This window comes from Phodopus roborovskii, unplaced genomic scaffold (assembly GCF_943737965.1).
Source record: "Phodopus roborovskii unplaced genomic scaffold, PHOROB, whole genome shotgun sequence".
NCBI classification, from domain to species: Eukaryota; Metazoa; Chordata; class Mammalia; order Rodentia; family Cricetidae; genus Phodopus; species Phodopus roborovskii.
In genome coordinates this window covers 5,626,190-5,641,420 of record NW_026126611.1, presented here as the reverse complement: position 1 = coordinate 5,641,420, position 15,231 = coordinate 5,626,190, and the positions used below count along the sequence as shown (strand labels likewise).

General features: G+C 47.2%; 1 protein-coding gene across 1 annotated transcript in view; it reads left to right on the top strand.

Moving 5' to 3' along the window:
• Positions 1 to 15,231, top strand: part of Map3k4 (mitogen-activated protein kinase kinase kinase 4) — an 81,963-nt gene that overhangs the window by 18,146 nt on the left and 48,586 nt on the right. The window lies entirely within an intron of this gene.

Below are 15,231 nucleotides of genomic sequence, written 5' to 3'. Positions count from 1 at the left end.
AGAACAAAAGAGAAATTATAAGAATGTTTTGAAAAGAATTGCACAGTACAGTAGATAGGCGGGCTTAATACTTGATGGGAAATACCCCATTTTAGCCTTTGACCCCAGCGTGTTTCAGTCGCGTGGCCTTTCTCACACTGTGAGGCCCTTTGCAAACAAACACCGCGATCCTGGACGTGCTTTTAGTGAGGGCAGTGGGAAGAAGCCCGCCTGCTGGCCCGAGGCCCTGGGGACAGGCCTTGCTCGTGTTCTGTGCATCCTCACCTGGTTTCGCAGCACGAGCAGCTTCTGTTGGTGGAGCAGTGACGCTCTGCTGAGTTATCATGACACGCACGCACGGCCTCTTGTGTGGCCTTACCTACTCTTAGAGCACGATGCCTTTTGCTTTCTCGACACGCACGTTCGTGCTTTCTGAGCCTGAGATGTAAATGTCTGAGTAGAACTAAGAGACTAAGGCAGGCTTCCCCCTTAGGTTCTTCTTGCTAGACTTGTTCTGTTTGCACAGTTGACTCACACGTCTTAGCTACCTGGTCAGTGCCTCCTGAGTGTGGTCCTTGAATGAGAGCTAGTGCAGAGCCTGTTGTAAGGTCCCCCATTTCCTCTTGTCTTAAAAAAATAGAATCGCCGTCCCTTCAAACACAGCTCTCTTGCTAGTGGCTTTTGAATTAATTTTTCAGAATTGGAATAGTGGGTGGTTAAAATGGGCTAGGTTGGCTGACAGGGGTCCTTCCTTCCCTGTGCCCTGACTTGCCAAACTGTGCTGCTGCTTTGTTTTCTCAGAGGGACAGGTGAGGCACTCTTATGTCGGAGCCCTGTGTGTTGGGATTCTGCACCACCCACAGCCCTTCCAACCCTAGGGCATCGCTGCTCCAAACAGGACGCGAGCTTACTCTGAGATGGAGAGAACTAGGCGTGGTGATGATGTCTGCAGTGTGGTGGTGGTTCACGTGTCACAATCTACTCTTCAGTGTGTGCATCAGCGTTTGGTGAGCACACACGGGCTGTACATTCATCGCCGTGTGGAGAAACCTGTGCTCTGGTCCCCCGCCCTGTGGACCCCCTCCCTCCAGCCCCCCCCCCAGCACCAGTCTGCCTGTGAGAGCATGTGCTCCCTGGGTCTGGACATAACAGATTGTGTGTGATCAAAACCAGCTCTTACCAGCATTGTAATGTTCTCCAGCTTCACGCGTGGCAAGCATAGCACGTGCAGTTCTTTATTCCTTTGTGTGGCTGGGAGGTGCGGTCTACCCTGTCAGCAGTGGACTTTGGGGTGTGCCCACGCTCTGACAGTCAGGAGTAGCGCTCCGTGGCCACATGCATGGTGGTTTTTGTGTGCACATGTCCTGCTTCTTCTAGTCTGTGTCCACCTCGGAGCAGAATTGCTAACCACTCACCTCTCTGCATGGTCACGTTGTTTGGCATTCTCGCCAGCAGCGTAGAGCGTTCTGATTTCTTCACCCCCTTGCCAACTCTTACTCTCCGGCCTCTAGACTGCCCTCCTGGGTGTGCCCTGCTTCTCATCCGATTGTGATTAGCTCTGTATTTGAAATGGCGGTGACCTTGTTCTCATGTGCCTGTTGGTCATTGTGTGTCTTGTATCATGGTGCCTTCCGCGCAGGTCTCTTGGCAGATCTATGACTTGGAAATGTTCCCTGCTGCTGTATAAACTTTGTTACCTTGTCAGTTACAATCGCACCACACTGTGACATTTTGATAATGATAGTTTATCAGTTTCGTGGCCTTTGTTTCTTTCTGTCGCAAGGGATTTTGTAGTAGTAAGATTGCATTGCTGCATCTGAGGTCCTGTAGAGACCCTGCTTGCTGCTGAAATGCCTTGGCTCTTACTCTCCACTGTCCAGTTCAAACCCACTTTCTTTGCTGTGAGCCCCAGCTCACCCCTTTCCTCGCAGCCGGCCGTTACCGCGCTGTCTCTTGAGGACTCGTCCCTAGTTGGCCATTAGAACGGGCTTATTCCTGGGTCCTAGTTCTGCTCCATTGACCAATGCGTCTGGCTTTCCTGTGTAACCATGTCTTTGTGTCTTAATACCAGGTTGGTTGCTCACAAAGCTTTGTAGCAAGCTATGAACGTGGGAAAGGAAATGCTTCATGTTTTTCCTTTCCGGGATTGCACTGGTCTCCATTCCCTGCAACTCTGTGTGAACACAGCACAAAAGTGTCTGTCCCTCATTCTGTCCATGTTAATAGAGTCCATTCGCAATGTGTATCAGGGTATGCATTGCCTCAGGAAAGGTCCTGTATGCACGGGGTGAGAGAAAATGATGGCAGAGGTTTTAGTGATTGACCAGCATGGGGTTAGGCCACAAAGACATGGCTAGACTCAGTACAGTTAAAATTATCCTTGTAAAAGGGATTTATTACTATAATAGAAAGTAAAATTTCAGATAGGTGTTAGAATTACATAATGGTTTTATGACAAGCACATGAGCTGTCGAAGGATTATTTGTCTTTAGGAACCATCTGTATTCTGAAATATGTCATTTTTTTTATAGTTGGATATTTTAAATGATGTCAGTTTCCCCGTTAAATTCTAAACTTTAGATATTTTATAATCTTCCTTAAGAAATAAATCTTCAAAGAGTCTCTGTGCTGTCATGAATAACCTGAATCTAGGGCCAGGGCCAGATGGGGTTAATCGGTACCAACAAATACATTGAATTTGACTAGATGTAAATATTTTCACTTCCAAAGCTGAGAGATTTTCCCCCTTTTGTATCAGTTTGTTTTTGAACAAAACTTCCTATCTGTTTCGCCTCCTATAGAAATCTGTATATAGTCCCTGTTACGCATGAAGTCTTTAGGTTTGTTAAATATTGTGTTTCCTGTACTTGTGGTGAATTAAGTGGTATTGCCTCACTTTAACACAGGAAAACAACAACAACAACAACAAAGAACAGCTTTGTTGGTTGTTAAAAAAAAAAAAAAAAAAAAAAAAAGAATGTGCTGCTTTTTAGTGATCCAGAAAGACCAGATCCCAATACAGTTAGAATCAACTTTAATATAGAGTGGCTGCTTAGGACACTGAGTGCCAGGCAGTGTGATCCTCAGGCCCAAGACAGGAAGCAGACCGGGGAGCCTATCTTCCTGGGTGCCTGTGTCAGGCTGAGGTGCAGGAAAGCCAACCCTGGACAGCAGGTGGAGGAGTGGATTGAATTTTGGAGGCTGAGGCAGTTGGAGGTTGAGGCTCCAACACCTAAGCAGGAAGGATGCAGAGACGGGCTCTGGATTCTGTAAGGACACACACTTGGTTAGGGTGAGGGTGAGGCAGGGTCCGCTGCCACTGAGGCGTTCTTCCCAGAGGCACCCAGAAGCAGCCACCGCTCAAGGCCAGCTTGGTGATGGTGGAGGACACAGCAGACTTGGAGCTCAGACTGCCCGGAGAAGGGCTTCCCCGCCATTAGCCACACTTACAGGAAGCATGAAGTGTGGAGGGCGTTAGAAACCATTGAAAACATCCAGCCTTCACCCCACATTCTAAAATCCAAACGTGATTAGCTGTGTGACATCTGTGTGCAGTAAAAAGTGACCCGTCACAGTGAGTGTGGCAGCTCACGGCTGTGATACCAGTGCAAAGGAGGCTGAGGCAGGAGGCTACCCAAGACCCAATGTCTAAAACAAAGCAGAAACAGAAAGGCTAGCCATTCCAGAAGAAAGTGTGACTCACCGCCAGGGGGAATCTACTCAGCGTGACCATCCCAGAAACATAGAAAGTATTGGCAGAAGCCAGACGAGCTATTAAAACAGTTATCATTAAATTATCTGAAGAAAAGCATGGATGCTGTGAAGCTTAAGATACGCAGATGATTCTCGTAGCGCTGCCTGAGATGAAAGGTTTGCCGCCAGAGAGCGATGGTCGACCCAGTAGACGCCCAGTAAGGACTGGTGTGTGAACTTGTGACCGTAGCAGTAGAAACTGAATGTGGTGTAGAGAGAGTAGCCAGAGGAAGGCACCGGGCACCTGGCTCAGGTGGTGTGTGCCACTGAGTTCTAGAAATGAACAGAAGAGGAAACCAGGCCAGGGAGGACCAGTGGCCGTGAGAAGTGTTTAAAATACTGGCTTCACGCACAGGCTTCACAAAGCGTTGGCGCCCCGCGAACACTGGCCAGTCACTGCGAGTCCCCTGTAGGTCTGCGCTTTCAGGGTTTGTCAGCCGTGTGAGTGAGGTTGGTGGCTTTCCTCTTACATTCGTACCCACAGAGCCCTGGCAGAGCCAGTTCCCCTTTGATCCTTCGCCAAATCAGTTTTTCTTATGATATTTCCTTAAAACGCTTGCCTCTTGTTTCCTTTAAAAGCGTCCTCTTTGTTATATTTAGTCGTAGCCTTGGGAGGACTGTTGTAATTATCCGCAATTTAATGGTTACTTAGTTCAGTGCTAGATTACTTAGTTTGCACTTTTTTTGGAGTATAGGGTGGACTACCCCTTCCTAGACAATGTCATACAACATTGAAAATTATCTTCCTTAGGGAACGTCTTAACTTGTGTGTGATTTTCCAAGGATCAAGTGTATGTGTGTGTATGCGTGTGTGTGGTGGCAGCAGCTGTAGGGTGAGCATCCAGCTTGAGTTTGCTTTACACGTGGCATCCGTGTCGTCGTGGTGCCCTTTTGTATTTATCAGGTTGAAACACTTTGGGGAGAAAACCTAAATCTTACCCATGTCAGTGCTTCTTAGCCTTTTGCTGGCCATAGACTGTTTAGAATGTGCTGAGACCTGTGGACTAGAGTCGGGAAATGGCACAGATACTAGGGACGTGTGCACTGAGGAGTTTGACAGACACCACGGACGAGCTCGGAAGTCGCGTGTTCTTCATGCATGACCTTCATCTTGCACGTGTTGATTACGTGCTGAGAAGCGGTTCAGGACCCACCTGTAATTTTTGTGTCTGGAATGCACAGGGCCTCGAGATCTACATTGCCAGTACATTCCAGGTTGGCCTTGGGTATTCAATTGCACTTCAGGGGTTATGTTCTCCCGTGTGGGAGAGCAATTAAACATACAAGCTTGCATGTTTTTATCTGGAAGCCTGGGCTTGTGTTTAAACTTGCCTCAGTTTACATAGCCTTTATTTATGAAGAGTTGTTTCCGTGAGTTAAGCCTTGCACATGTACCTTCCTTTCTTTTGCGTTGGGTGATTTCTACTTCTTAGGTGCCAGCTTGCTGTCTTTGAAGTTCCTCACGATCCTTTGGGGTGTCACGCTCTGAAGTAGACAGTTGTGTTACCTCTGCTGTCCCGGCAGCTGAACTGGCCTTACTGTTGGAGCAGCATGGGCAGAAGAGGCACTTGGACCGGCTCCGAGTGCCGCTGTTCATGCGTAGTGATACCCTGGACCATGGAGGTCCCATTGGGGTACAGTGTAGCTGCACACCTCCCGGTGCATAGTGACATCATCGCTGGCATGTTGCTCCCATGTTTCTGGGAGCAACTTTTGTACCGCCAGCTGTCAGGAAGTATAGCAACACAATTATGCACAGTATATAATACTTGAAAATGATAATAAACATGTTTCTGGCTAGTGTGCTTGCTGTGCCTTTACTGTTTGGTGTGTGTGTGTGTGTGTGTGTGTGTGTGTGTGTGTGTGTGTGTTGTACTTATGTGAACAGTGTGCTGCTGTTACACCAAGCTTGCACTGTATAGCAGTCATGTATGCCCCTCCCATGTGCTGAGGTCAGGCCATGTCTGTCCAGTGGCCGACTTGCATGCTCTGTAACTTTTGCACAGTGACAATAAATCACCTAGTGATGAAGAATCACCAGTGTTGAAGAAACTGCATGATTAGAGATGGGAAAGGGAACTGGAAGTCGTGTCAGACACCTGCATGTCTGTTTGCCTAACTGCAGGAGCAGAGTGCTAGGCGGAGTCCTTTGGAGACAGGCTGGCAAGCTCCTCTTTCCTGTGCGTGCCCTCATGTCGTGTTGAGATGGAACACAGAATGTCTGCCCCGTGCCTGCCTTCAGTCCCTGCTTTTCTCTGCCCATCCTGCTGTAGTGAATCCCGGCCCCCTCTCTGCCTCCTAAAGGAAGAGCCCTGCTTTCTTCAGCCTCAGGCCCTTTGCACATGCTGTTCTTGGACTCAGTGCTCCCCAGACCCTTAGCCTCTAAACTCTTGGGTGTGTAGTTACATTCTAAACTCTTGGGTGTGTAGTTACATGCCGAGTGGGTGGCTTTTTGTTGTTGCTTTGGAGACCGGGTCTCACCGTGTAACCTTGCCTGGCCTGGAACTCGCTGTATAGACCAGGCTGGCCTCAAACAGAGATCCACCTGCTTCTTCCTCCCAAATTGCTAAGACTGAAGGCATGTGCATGCCTCTCGACTAGCTTTGTCTCGAAGTCCAAGGAAACAGGAAGAGCAGCTGTTCTTTTTCGGAACTGCAATTTCCCTCCTCAAGTTCTGTCCAGTCAGGTCAGTACTGAACTCGGCGAGTCCAGCATTGCTCCAAAGAGCTGACCCATAATTAGACCCTGCACACTATGCACGCACATATGACTGGTGTGCAACAGTATGCACTTTCAGCCACAGACAAATTGGAACGAAGCCCAAGTAACAAAACAGAAATGACCAATATAAAATGACATCTTAAAAATGTTAACGTCTGTCTCATCTCATGAAGAACCCTACCTTTAATAGAAAAAAGGGTTAGTGGTAATTCAGGTTGTGGAGCACTTGTTTTCCATCCCTCTCAGGGCCGGTCTTCCCTCTTAGTGTAAGCATGCAGGCTTGCATGGGCTGAGCTATGCCACTGCCCCATTACAGGTGCTGTGCGTTTGGACAGGATTCTCAGTGGGAGAGGTATGCCCTATCTGAGGGAGAGAGGTTAGCCTTAGGCCTTTGGGCAAAATTTCCGTTGTCTTCTCACAGCGCGGTCAGTGTGTGTCTCCTCCACCTGGATTTAGTCTGCTGCCTTATTTATTCCAGTTGATGAGGGCGTCAGTCTGAGAGCGCGCACTCTGCCAGGCTTGAGTCCTAATGCTAGGCAGGCGGTAGTTCTGTGAGCTCCAGGCAGTCTGACCTTCTCTTCCATCCTTGTGGTGGAAGTGACCTTGCATGCCTGCGTCCGGGAGAACAAACACCTAGTGAGTCAGGCGCAGGGCAGCCATGGGAGAGGCCTTGGCATTTGGATTAGCCCAGGACTCCAGTTCTGGCTGAGACATGAAGTTAAGCAGCTAGGGATTGCCAGCAGCCCATCCTTATGCCCTAAGAATTCTCCTGCAACTATAGGCTCCTCCTGACTACTCAGTAGGCGGAGCTCCATCTAGGGACTACTCAGTAGGCGGAGCTCCATCTAGGGACTACCTAGTAGGCGGAGCTCCTTCTAGGGACTACCTAGTAGGCGGAGCTCCTTCTAGGGACTACCCAGTAGGCGGAGATCCATCTAGGGACTACCCAGTAGGCGGAGATCCATCTAGGGACTACTCAGTAGGCGGAGATCCATCTAGGGACTACCTAGTAGGCGGAGCTCCTTCTTGGGACTACCCAGTAGGCAGAACTACCCAGTAGGCGGAGCTCCTTCTTGGGACTACCCAGTAGGTGGAGATCCATCTAGGGACTACCCAGTAGGCGGAGATCCATCTAGGGACTACCCAGTAGGCAGAGATCCATCTAGGGACTACCCAGTAGGCAGAGATCCATCTAGGGACTACCCAGTAGGTGGAGCTCCTTCTAGGGACTTGGGTGCCAGCCTGGAAAAGGTTCTAATGTGAACAAATCAAATAATCCTCAGAAATTGGCAGTCTGAGCAAAGGGTCTTTCCTTAAAGTGCCCCCAAAGGTTCTGGTAAAGATTAAACTCGGTTATGTGTGGCATCTGGCAGGCTGCCTAGCAGAGGCCAGTGCTCACTGTATAATGGCAGCAATTACACTGACCTAATAAAAAGTCATTCTTTTTGTGTAACCAATTACAGAGCCGATTAAAAACACAGATACAAAGTCTGCTTATTGGTTTTAATCGTTGACTTAATTTTGGGTCTTCCTAGGTCTGCCTCTCCATCTTTTTAGTGACACCTTGAAATTTTTATTATTATTATTTGCTGTATCGTTATTTACTATTATTTACTCTTTAAAAACAATTTTCCTACAGGGATTACATTTGTTTATACGGGGGAATTGGATGGTATTGTGATGGTAAGTAGGAAGCTGTAAGAGTAAGTAGCCCAACACTGTACCAGCTTCCTGATGTGTTTGTATGATGAAGGGCTGTGCTCTGGTCTCTAAGAATGCCTCAGAGCTGTGGAGGAATCTGAGTTGCCTCTGCACTCAGCTCCTGGAGCACAGGTGGGGACTCTGGGAGGTGGAAGAGTAGAGCTTGGCTTTTAGATAGGAATTCAACACACACAACCATCTGAATAGCTTGGGTCGTGAGTGGAGATGTGTATGACAGCATCATAACCCATACTTGCAGTTATACTCCTAGCGGGCTACACCAACATCTGTACTTCAGCATTAAAGTTGGGACTCTGGTGCATCACTCTCCTCCTCCGGAAGCGTGCAAGGTTCCTTCCTGCACCACGAGTGCCAAATAACAGGGAGAAGCTTCTAGTGGGGCAACAGCTCGAGTTTTCTATGTTCGATGACTAAGTGGTGTTTTCAGCAACAGCGCTCTACCATTAAGCTGCGGCGAGTAATCAATAACCTTGGCAATAGCCTGCGATTGGGAGTGGGCGTGAGTGGGGCGAGTAATCAATAACCTTGGCAATAGCCTGCGATTGGGAGTGGGCGTGAGTGGGGCGAGTAATCAATAACCTTGGCAATAGCCTGCGATTGGGAGTGGGCGTGGGTGGGGCATTGTCTCCTTCACCATGGTGATTGCAGTTTAATTCCTTTCCATCTATGTATGTATTTCTACAGTAATAGGTTTTAGTTGTTTGTTCGAGACAGGGTTTCTCTGTTCTGGAACTCCTCTGTAGAGCAGGCTGGCCTTGTGCTGGGATTAAAGGCATGCACCACACTGCCTGGCTGCACTATAATGGCATTTCAAATGCCTTCAGTGTTCATTATCCCTCCTCAGAGTCTCTCCTTATCCCGCCCTTCCATCCACCTCCCACAAACTGGCATTTACAAATGGGTGAAAAATTCTATAATAAAGAAAGAAAAGAAAAATGATCATACCCTCCAGCTTCCCTCAGTAGCAGGACTCTGTTTTGCTGCTAAGTCGCACAGAACAGGTAAATGGGAGGTGAAGGGGAGAGCTTCACACGGGTGAGCTACTGTGGTTGCTAGCCAATCAGATGTCACTTGATTTCGAAGGACGTGCTGCAGAGCTTTGAAGGTGAAAATGCTTGGGCGTTTGCAGAGCCCAGGGTGTCTCTGAAGTCCCTTACTCACTTCCCTCAGGCACCCTTGCAATCTGCATTTTGTGTCACAGCAGGGCTATTTAACCCCGAGGCCTTTGAAGTTGGGTCGTGTTTTCTCTTTCCACATTTTTTCATTAAAAGACTTCACATCCCTTGGACTGAGTTCCAGATGTACTTTTCTGTCCCGGATTCGAGTGTAAAGTGAATGGCATTTAGCGAGGTTTCATGTTAGAGGGAAGCATTGATTTATGTGGCTGGTCCCGGAAGGACACCTCACATTTATGGGGTTTTTAGGCACAAATAAGGCAAACGTTTCAGGACGACTCCCGTGGGCCTTGTACTGCTCTCCAATCTCAACCGCCAGGCATCCGTGTAAATAAACACTGTGCACCAGGCAGCCGCCACATTAGCTCATCTCACGTGTGCTGCAGAGCGAGGGTTGGGATGCTTGTGGTTGCTCAATTGAAGTGAGGCAAGCAAGCTCTTTTGAACACAGCACTGGTATTTATTTTCCTAGCTTTTTGTGTACACATGTTTTGAAAGAAAACAGTAGGTTTGTTTGATACCTTTCCTCCGTTAAACTTCTCTTCTGAGCAAAGTGTTTCTCTTTGGCTGCCTTTAAATTCAGTTCCTACTTCCAGCAAATCCTTTATGATGTGCATATTAAGTTATGCCTAATAATACCGTTTTCTTCATAGATTTCCCTGAGCGTGGTCCTTGAAGTTTATTGGCTCTGTTTGAGAAACTTCAGCTTTCGTTCCTTTGTGGGTTTCCCTGCGTCTCTAGCTTTGGACTTGCGACGCGGGTATCAGACTTCTCAATGTGGTTGTGCCTGTTGCTGAGCCCCGCCCCTCTTCCCTTGGATCTCATCCAGCTGGGGTGGCTCCTGTTGCTGCATCTTCCATCTGCCGGGTCCAGTTTGCTGTTACTCCCGAAGTGTTTATGGCTCAGGGTTAGTGTTTGTCTTTGCCTGCTCTGTGTCACTCACTCCGATCTGCCCCCCACCTCCCCCCTTCCCGGCTTTTCTCTTTATGACATTTTCTATTTTATGAACTTTGATAGGGTGGCATAAATCATGGATTTTGTGTTTTGGGTGTTTGACGTCTTTCATACTTTGTTCTCACAGGTAGTTAAGTTGCTGAGTTACCGGGATGAAGTGTAAACTAACATTTCCGATCAGGGTGAATACTGTCTCAACCAAGTTAAGCGTGTTCTAAGAAAGTACAGTGGCAGAGTCTCACTGTCACAGTGTGGCCTTTAGCCTTTATGTTAGTTATGCACCGTGGGCAGTGGCTGGCTGGCTCATGGGATGGCTTCCCTAACGCCTTTTCTATGCTGTGTAATGAGGAGGAAGGGTGTGTCGTCTAGAGAGAACTGATTCCTCCTCTCCCAGCAGACTCCCAAAGCCAGTAGCTCCCCAGCTAGGAGTAGGACTGCTTGTCCACCTCCCCTCTCCATGTCCACCTCCCCTCCCCAGGCCACAGTTCTGTCTGGCTGAAGCCAGGACAGGTCTTTGTACACGCGCTCACCAACCGCTGTGAGCTCATATGCGAGGCTGCCCTGTTGTGTTTAGAAAACGGTTTCCTTTAAAGGCATGCATCACCTCTGGCTCTTACTTTCTGTTCCCTCTTTCACCAAGATCCTCAATCTTGTCTCATTTAGGGCTGAGCACTCCTCAGTCACTTAACACTTTGCATCTTGGCTAGTTGTGGGTCCCAGTGTTAATCACAACCTACTGCAAAAAGGATCTTGGTGAGGTCGACAGATGTGCTAATAGATGTGTATAATGAGAAGTCATTAAGAGTGGGTTTAATACCATGTCCTGTTGGCAGAGTAACTGTAGTGGATTCCTTCCTAAGGCTCGTGAGCTGTCTAGCCCACAGGTTCTTGAGCTCAGTAACTGTGCCAGGTTTGGGTTGCATCTCGTGGATCAGGCCTTAAATTCAGTCAGGAAGTAGTTGACATCTGTGCCACCATTGTACCAGTGGGCATGTCTTGCCAGACTGGTCGTTGTTGTAGAGTTCACAGCAGGGTAAGATTTTTCTCCAGTAGCGTACATAGCCCCATCCAGAGCTGTGAAAATGTAGCCAGTAAGGATGAAGCTCCTAGGTCAATACAACTTGATATCTCCATGTTCTATGACTCAAGTGTTTGTGACTTTAGCAATAGGGTCTGAATATCAAGTTTTGGAAAGTAACCAAGAGTGACAGCAGTAGTCTACGGTTTGGTGGTCTGTGGGCCCTCAGTGGCCAGCCACTGCAGTACAGGTACCCCATTGCTGACATTGGCCCTCTGATCTGTTAGCCTGTGACGTGCTGTCTGTTGGGGCACTGTTGTTTCATCCAGGGGACTGTGTTTAAGTTCTCTTAGGTTGTGAAGGTCTGTGTCTTAGGGAGCTTCTGCAGTCCTGGTTCTCGTCTGCCTTTTCTGAAGGTCTTCAGGTTCTCCCTCCTCCACCTCCTCTTCTGCTCTGCCCTCCTGCCTCTCACCCCAGTCAACCCTCCCTGTCCCTTCCTTCCTAAGTCACTGTGGCCTACCTCCCCGTCTTTGATCCCCTACTTTCCCCGTGATTGCTAACCCCTGCCCTCTGTGGGTTCCAGATGAGAGCCATAGGTCTAAATAACCAAAGCTAACATACCGTGTTTTCTTTCTGGGTCTGGATTACCTTACTTGGCGATGTTTTTGTAGTTGGTGATGAACCCAGAACCTTCTGCACTGTAGGCCACCTCTGTACCATTGGTCTGCTGTGCAATCCCAACACCATTGCTATCAACCACTGAAATGTGGAAAAGAAAGAAATTACCTTGGGATGTGTAACTGTGACCTTTAACTGTCCAAGTCAGCCATTTTCCAGTGAATACAAAAGTGGAAATAAAGTTTTCAAGTTAATGCATGTTAAACTATTTGTTTATTACTTTATGAGACTTAAACGGTAAGTACTGTTAACCTAGTGAATAGGTAGATGCCTTAGAAACTTATTTCTCAGTGTGGTTACAGTTCAGGGCATTGTTGTATGTACGTACATGTTTGGGACTCTGTAGGCATTTTTATGAAAGACCCAGAGTGGTCTGGTACAGCCACTTAAGAATCTGCTTTAACTTGCTGATGGAATTTATTAATCTTTTAAAAAGTTTTTATCGGCATAATGATTATACACAATGGGTTTTATGGAAGTTTCATATGCACATTTACACGTGCGTATCCCCTTCCCTAGCCCCTTACACTCCTAATAGTTTCCTTTCCCCATAGCCTCTTTGGCTTTTGTGTCTTTTGTGTGATCCAGTGGGTTTCATCAGGGTTGCTTATGCGAGCTTGGGCATCTTGCCAATGGCTACAGTGCTGAAGAAAATGTCTCTTTTGGCCCCATCAGTCACCACTGCACAAAGCCTCAGGGAGTGAGGGGCCCTCGTGAGCCCCATAGTGTATGTGGGCAAATGCAGGCAAACACGAGACAGATCCCACTCTGTGGTCCAGGCTTGCCTTCTGCCTCAGCCTCCAGTGTGTTAGTATGGTGCTGCATACCTGAAATACTCTCGGAAGCAGCTGGTATTCATCGAGAACTTACTGGGGGCTAAGCACATGGTTTATTACATGGGACCTTCTAGTCAAGTGCTCGTGGTTTATTTTCTTCCATGTTAGCTGTAAAAGTGACACGAAACATTGATTTGTTTAGTTTAACAAAGCCCATGTAAGGGACACAGACAAGGACTAGAACAGTCTTGGCTAGTGAGAGCTCTGCTGTGTCTGCCCACATCACAACATGGTGTTCCTGCAGTCACAGCCACTCGGGGGGGGAGGGGGTAGGCGCTTGCAGGAACAGGATTTGGGGTTTTGACTGTAGCAAATAATGTGACCGGAAGCTTTTTGTGCACGCCTGCCGCATGCCATTAGTATGTATATGTGCCTAGGGATTGGCTTGCTGACCTGTAGTGACCCTCCTACGTCTTTAGTTTCCACAGGCAATGCAAAACTGGCCTCGTATTGTCCTGTGAAACGTGTTGCTTGTACAAGTAGTTACAGTGATTATTTCTCCATATCTTTTCATCATAAGAAGTTTTAATTTTCACCGATTGGGTGTTATTTTTCTGCTGTTGTTAGTAAAGTTGGGTACCACTTAAGCCATAGACATCTTTCTGTAGCATAGGAGCCTTGTGTGTGCATACAGGGCAAGCTTTGTACACTGAGCTGGATACCTCAGCCCAATGTTTTCTCTAAAATGTTTGCACACACATCTTGCCAGTTTTTGTGTGCATTGTTTTTTCCGACATCTAGCAGTCCACCTATTTTGGACTTGGTTGCTTACGTGTGATATTTTCTGCTTTGGCTCAGGTTTTCACTCTGTTCTCTTAGTTGAAATTTTGTGTTTTAAAGTACTGACATTATGTTTAATTGATTAATGCTTCCCTTAGGAAACTTTCTTGTGAGTTACTGAGGATTTTCTTTGGGGTTCTGTTTAAAAGCTTCTGTTTTCACATTTGTCATTGTAGATCTATAACCCACCTGGGACTAATTTCCACAGGACGGCACTCGATTTCATTTTTTTCTTCCATGGCATGCCCACTTGTTTTGATTAGGTGTGTTTTAACTCTTTTTGTTGTTGTTATTTGGTTGGGTTTTTTTTTTTTTTTTTTTTTTTTTTTTTGGAGACAGGGTCTCTCTGTATAGTTTTGGAGCCTGTCCTGGCACTCGCTCTGTAGACCAGGCTGGCCTTGAACTCACAGAGTTCCTCCTGCCTCTGCCTCCCAAGTGCTGGGATTAAAGGCAAGTGCCACCAACTGTGTAACTCATTTGATCCTCACTGTAGGTGTGGTTACTGCTCTTAATCCTTGCTTCTTCAGTTTTCTTGGTCGGATGAAGCAGGAGTGATTTCCTTCAGAGTCCTCAGCAGTGAGAGGTGAGCATGTATTAGCATCATCTTCTCCTGCAACTCTGCGGTCTGCTTTGATAGAGTACATTGTGAGCATACATCTCAATTGCATTTGCCCTGGTCTCTATGTTTAAGAGATAGCACACTGTTGTATCACAGGAAAGACAGAAGAAGTGACCCCTTAAGGCAGCTCTGTGTGCGCATGAGCATGTCCATAGAGACAACTTGACATGGTGTCTTCCTTGGTTACTTTTCCTTTATTTTCTAAGACAGTTTCTCACTGAACCTGGAGCTCACCATTTATCTGCTAGACTGCTTGCCCAGTGGTTTCTCTCCAGTTCACCTCCTACTTCCGTGCTGGGACTGCAGGCATACGCCACCATGCATACGCCACCATGCCAGACTTTTCACATGGGTGCTGGGGCTCTGAATGCTGAACTTCTTGGCTTGTGTAGTAAGTACTTTACATGCTGAGCCATCTTCGCAACCCCAAGTTCCTATTTTTTGGACAATAGCTTCTGCTTTCATTTTGCTAGTTTAGTAATGATGATGTCACACATCATTTCCTTGTGATTTTGGCCCAGCACTGATTTTATGCTGTGACATAAGTTACCGGAAAGAAAACTGTTGGACACAGTTTTGGAGTTGTGGTTTGGGTGTATATAAAGCTTATTTTATAGACAGTGTGTTCAGAATGAGATGGGCTTTTGTGGTGTATGTAGGGGAACGTTAACTGCTGTTAACTCCCACTTTGAGGCTTTAGACTTAGATTAGTGCTCACTTGGCGTGACCGGGTTTTACTGTGTGAGTCTCATGGCAAAGGGAATTTATCAGAATCGTGGTATTGCTTGAGAATTGGCTGGTAGAGAACAGGGCCCAGTGTTGTCAGAAAACAAGTTGCAGAAGGAAGCCTGGCATCTTTCAGGGAGGAACAGGGTAGTTCTGATGCTGCCTCCTCCCTCTTCGTCTGAGTGAGGTTCGTACGCACTTAGTTGTATTCCTGTTTGTTTGAGACTTAAGGATTTTTTAAAACTGTATCTTTATTCTTTGGGACTTTCC